At 39.1% G+C, this 6,000-nt stretch overlaps 1 long non-coding RNA gene across 1 annotated transcript; it reads left to right on the forward strand.

Moving 5' to 3' along the window:
• Positions 1-2,701: 2,701 nt before the first annotated feature.
• LOC144650281 (uncharacterized) lies at positions 2,702-3,545 on the forward strand. Its single transcript, XR_013570071.1, has 2 exons — positions 2,702-2,786; positions 3,173-3,545. It is a non-coding gene; the product is annotated as an uncharacterized LOC144650281 (long non-coding RNA).
• The last annotated feature ends 2,455 nt before the right edge of the window (positions 3,546-6,000 follow it).

Consider the following 6,000-nt stretch of genomic DNA (forward strand, 5'->3'; position numbering starts at 1 on the left):
CGCTTCAAAATGGAATAGTTTACAATAAACATACTTTATATAGACAAAAAAGAGAAACTTTTTCCATTTGTTACTGATTTGTAGCTTCTAAACATCGCGTGATTTCAAGCTTGACCGAGTGGAGGTCTGGGTGTGGTCACCGACAAAACGAAAAATAATAATAATAAACCGCATGCAGAGCAAGAACTGCGCAGCGCAGTTAACAAATACCCTGGGGTTGTGCATTTGATCAGAAAGTCTCAGCTACATTTAAATGCCCGGCTTAACATTGATAGGTGCATAAGTTCTATTGCTGTTTGTGTACAGAATTGTAAAAACTAGGCAAGGAGAACAGGGGTGGTGCAGTGGCGAGAGCGCTTGCCTCCCACCAAACCTCGTGCCACATGTGGGCTGAGTTTGTTGTTGGTTCTCGTTCCTGCTTCGAGGGTTTTTCTCCGGGTTTCCTCCCTCCACAAAAACCAACACTCCAAATTCGAATTCGACCTTGGCTGCAGGTACACGTCTTTACAATCTCCTGAGCTCTTCCCTGGGTAAATAAATTACATCTACATAGGCTCCATTATTGGTTATCTTTATAAATACACCTGTCTGCGCTTTGACAAGCCCCTTGAACAGAAAAATGACAGACTTTATAAACAAATCTCTTGCCATGAAGAAAAAGGTACAGCAACAATCTTTGTGAGACCCAACAGAGAAAACATCCGCCTAAGTGTGATAAAAGTGGATCGGCCAAAATGTCTATCAAATCTTAAATGGTTGGTGTCTCTTGTGAAAGAGAAAAAGGAAGAAACTCCAAAGACAATCATTTTCTGTGTTAAAAAGTCAGAGGTTGTTAGCCATCTTAAGGATCAGCTTGCCACTTTCATAAAGGACAATGCCAGAATTGTCAGAATCATTTCAGAGAAGGACAAAGAGTTGGCTTTGATATCTGATGTCTATTCTTGGGGATTGTGTCTATGCAACAGGGCTAGACAAATTGCCTGCCAACAGAATCGCTACCCTTCAAGGGTAGCGATGTTGTCATTTCAATTGTCATTGCATCATCTGCCCTTAGCATGGGTGTTAATTATCCTGATGTTAAACATGTCATTCACCTTGGACCAGCCAGGAGTGTTGTAGACCACATACAACAAGCAGGGAGAGGCAGTAGAAAAGGTTTGTAATCTTTTATGGTGAACATTGTGATCTTTTATGGTCAACAGTAAAGCCACTGTGAAAGACAGTAAAAGAGTTTGCCAACATGGAGGGTTGCTACCGCAACCAACCTTTTCTGGAGTATAGCCGCCATGTCAGGGAGACAAACGTATGTCATCCTCCCTCGCTAGTCTACCGAGCCCGCAAACCATGCCGCTACCCATGATGACCATGACCGTGCTTCTGTTGCGTAAATAATTCCTAGTTTTGCCATCTTTTTTGTAAAATTTAACCCCGAAAAAGGCATTTGAAACTGTCGCACGGCAAAAAGGAAAGCTCAAAAGTGGAATTTCAACCGTCAGTTTGACAAAAGATCAAACTTCCACTCAATAGATTTTTTCATTTTCTCGCAAAATGCAGATATTAATAAACAAAAGCGATCCGTTAAGAAAAAAGTAGGGGTCACCGACCATTTAAGAAAGCAAATTACAAGTGAAGCTAGCAGAACGGCAACTCACCCTATATGTTCATATAAATTTTACTCAGAGCGTGCGCTCAAAGTATGGTGTGGCGTGGCATTGCGACATGAATTACGTGCACAGTAAGGATGCGCATAAACAATTAGCGCAAACGTCCTTAAACAAATGTTGTCACATTAACTTACCTTTAATTTATCGTTTAAATGTCACAAAAAGCCAAATTTTAATGTGACACAGTATTATGGAAATGAAAGAGTGTGCTAGTCTCCAATTTAGGTTTGGAGCACTGGCTTTATATTACTAGTCAGCTCATTGATGGCCTATGTTACCTGCATAAAAATAGGTACTTCACAAGGATATAAAGAGCGACAACATTGTAATTATATGTAGGGGAAATGGTTTATTTTCTCCCGTGCTAATTGGCTATGGAAAGACTTGTCTAGTTAAGGAAGGAAAAAGGAAAGTCCTTTCTCAAAGCGAAAAGGCTAAATATTACAAGGAGCATTACCACATTGCCCCTGAGGTAATTGAGGGAACCTGTCCTCAATCAGTTAAGAGTGATATATTAATGTAACTATGTGTCATTAAAAAAACATTTGATACTTTGTATTTCTAGTAAATTGTTTTTGAAAGTGAAATAATTCCATTTTAGGTGGTAATAAAATTGAGGCTCAAAGGAACTCTGTTCAAAGGAAGCTGCTGTATCCAAGGGAGAAGTTATACTGAATGCCAAAAAGCCTTGGCTCACTACTGTTACTGTGCCCAAACGTCGACCAGATATAGCAGGAGTCTTAAAAGATGGAGCAAACTTGTCCAACAAGCAACACATGGCTTTCATAAGAAGTGTATATGATCATTTTTCACTTTACACTTTGTAGGTATATTATAAGTTTGCATAATTTGCACAACTATATTTTTGGCCAGAAATTCTTGTAATCATTGCCCTGTCCAGGCGTTTCTCTTTTTAGTATCGATAATATCAATGTGTCTTTGACTAATAGCTGTGAAAAGGCGTATGTTTTCCAGTTTCAATAAAATAAAGATAATGGTTAATTAATTTGTATTTATTAAATTCTGTCTAAATATCCCACAAGAGAGCAACTTACTACAGTTGCTGAGCTCATGGTCAAGAGTAACCCTGCCTTCAAAGACAAAGCAGTTAGGACAGGATATGTAAGCTGCATTTTTATAAAATGAAGGGCCAAGGGATTGGCAAGGTATGTTAATTACTATAACAAGGTTTATTATACATGTATCAGGGTTCTTTTCCGTATGTTTTACTATTGTGTAGATTCAAAAATTATCCATACCTCTTAAATGAAAAGGATTTTTTCCAAGGAGTCCCACCCTCTGGAAATTCCCATTAACCTTCACACATATATTTCCTTAAAGTTTTTGGTCTTTGAGACCCCTCCCACCCCCAGGAGTTTCCAATCCCTTTTGTGAGGAGGGTATCTTCGACAATACATATGTATCTATGTATTCATTTTAGTAAACATTCTTGCCACTTGATGTTACTTAAGCTATACCTTTCTATCTTTTTCTCTGTTGATTTTTAGGATTCCTGGTTTGTCCAACTGTATGAAAAATTTAGAAACGAGCGCAAGCACCAGGCTGACGGCCCAGAGGTGATGTCGAGGAAAAAAATCCAAACAGCTGATGCAACAGGTTGAATTGCTGTTTTCTCTAAGTTAAGACGTGGGGCTTCGAAATGGGAGCCACCCTACCCAGAACGCGAAGACGAAGCCTCCATGACCAAGCACAAAGAAGCCCTTCGAGTAGAGTGTCATCGAGGAAATCAGAACAAAGAAAAAACTGAGAAGTGGATGATGCTGACCTACCCAGAACAGAGACAGAAGATGAACAAGCAAATTGGGATACCTGATCTGAAGGCCAAATAGCCTGCTTTATTTGATTTCTATCAGGCTAAGACCTTACTCTTATATATTTATTCTCTGTTCACTCTTTATGCTTGATGTGTTAAATCTTTGAGTGATTTGAAATTTTGTTCTGCTGTCAAATAGATAATTAAAAGCTTAAGACAGACAGTTTATGGATGCACCTTTCTCCGTCGCATCCTTGACAGGATGCTTTCTGTCTCCTTCCTGCGCTCCTGTCAGTACACGGGATACAGCCTATTCCTTTTCAGTCGAACCATCTGCTACAATACAGCGCTTTTCTAGCCAGAAGCCTCAAAGCATCATCAGTCATTCGTTTCGCAGGGCAGTACTTCCTTTGCTTGTTAAATGGGCGTCCCTATTTCTATTTCCTATTCTGTTTCTGTCGAAGCACCTATTCATGGAAGTGTCTCAAAGAAGATATTTTACTGTGTATTGCAAAGTACACAGTCACAGTTCACTTATCTGAAAAGCTTACTTAAGTGATGTTGGACTGATGGGCCTTAAAGGAATAAAAGGTTCGATTGGCTTAAAAGGGAACAAATGCTACAAGGGCTCGATAGGTGTACAGGGACCAAAAGGAGAATGCATTATTTCCCCTCATAGTACATATACCAACTTCAATATTATTATAGCTCACCCTTTTATCAAACGACAAACTGAAGGAAGAAGAATATTTACTGTGGCTACCTGTCAAGCCTGGATCAGTTTTCTGCTATAAAGAGGAACAGTAGCTTTAAAATCATTGTACCTTTTCAATATTTTATCATGTATTTCTATAAGTTATATTGTCTCATATTGGCTATTGTCTTGTAGTTTATCCATAGTCTTAAAAAAAGTAAGTTGAGGGAGCAGGTGTTTCTTTAAGATTGGATAAAGCCTACTGAAATAATAGTGGTTTATTTCCTTGTTCTATTTAAATTCCCTTTTTTCCGGACAAAAAAGTTAGTGGGCGCTGCCCCTGAAAAAGAGCCACAGTCCTTGAAGTGCAAAAATTTAATACAGTATATAACTGAAAATATATCTACCAGACATTGACAGCCAGACTTCCTTGAAAACATTTATATCCAGAAGATTCAAGGTAAATAATACCTTTCCTTGACAAAGGTGAGCAAAGTTGAATAATGTGAGCAGGGAAGAACTTCATTTGCAAAACCGATGGCTGTAATATGACAGAAGAGGAATATCAAAGGAGCCACAAAAACACAAGGGTCGTTGTGGACTGGACCTTTGGCATTTACAAACAAAGATTCGGCTGCCTGGATTTCTCTCGGCATCATCTTCAGCCTCGACCCCACCGGTTTCCATGGCAGTATCCATCTCGTCCTCAGCAATAACAACATCATCATCAACTGTTTCCATGGCAGCATCCACCTTGTCCCCAACAATAATGACATCATCATCAACTGTATCAGCGGCAGCATCCATCTCGTCCCCAGCAATAATGACATCATCATCAACTGTTTCCATGGCAGCATCCACCTCGTCCCCAGAAATAATGACATCATCATCAACTCTATCAGCAGCAGCATCCACCTCGTCCCCAGCAATAATGACATCATCATCACCATCAACCTTACAGCCAGTTCAAGTGGTTATGCAGTTCTCTCCAAGTTGCTGTTGCAAGTTGTATATGTTAACAGAGTACACTTTGAAAAAGCCATTCTTAAGTGTGGAGTTCTTCGAGCCTCGTTACTCGGGCAACTTTTGTTTCTAATAATTATATATAAATGATCTTGCCAATATAACTAATTACGCTACCACATAAATGTATGCAGATGGTACTAATATGACCTTTACTGCATGCAACATTTCTGAGTTACAAAATGATATGTGTGGATTTTCAACTTCTTCAAAATTGGCTGATAGCAAAAAACCTCTTTTTGAATGTTTTAAAAACAGAATATATGTTAATATATGTTGAGGCAACGAATAGGGGCTTTCACCCAATCCCTTAATCTCTCTATAAATGGAATCTGGCAAAGACAAGTACACAGTAGCAAAGTGGTTATATTTCTTTTGTCTGGACAACTTGCAAAATGTCAACACAATTCCGGCTACCAAAGCTTGTGGGCAGAACGCACACAAAGTTGCTTTTGCAGTTCAGGACACTCCGCAGTTTGAATGCAACAAGTTTCACGTGGTGAAGCACATTGATCCAGGAAGCTTTAGTGAGGTATTTCTCACGGAATTCCGAAATACAGACAAAGAGCCGACAGAAAAGGTTGTAGTGAAACGTATTCTGGAAATACAAGACAAAGAACATACCAAGAGATTTATAAGGGAAGTACAAATTACGAACAAACTTAAACATCCCAACATTGTTGAATTAAGAAGAGTTTGCTTTGCGCCGTGTGCGCTTATGATGGAATATATGCGTTTTAGTTTCATGCCATTCGAAAGTGATATTGATATCTCTGTTTGTTCTCTTCAAATTTTTTTAGTGTGTATCAATGACCGGGACTATTTTGGTTTTGAAGACGATGTCA

Source organism: Oculina patagonica, chromosome 4 (genome assembly GCF_052425735.1).
Source record: "Oculina patagonica isolate OP01 chromosome 4, crgOcupat, whole genome shotgun sequence".
In the NCBI taxonomy this organism is placed as follows: domain Eukaryota; kingdom Metazoa; phylum Cnidaria; class Anthozoa; order Scleractinia; family Oculinidae; genus Oculina; species Oculina patagonica.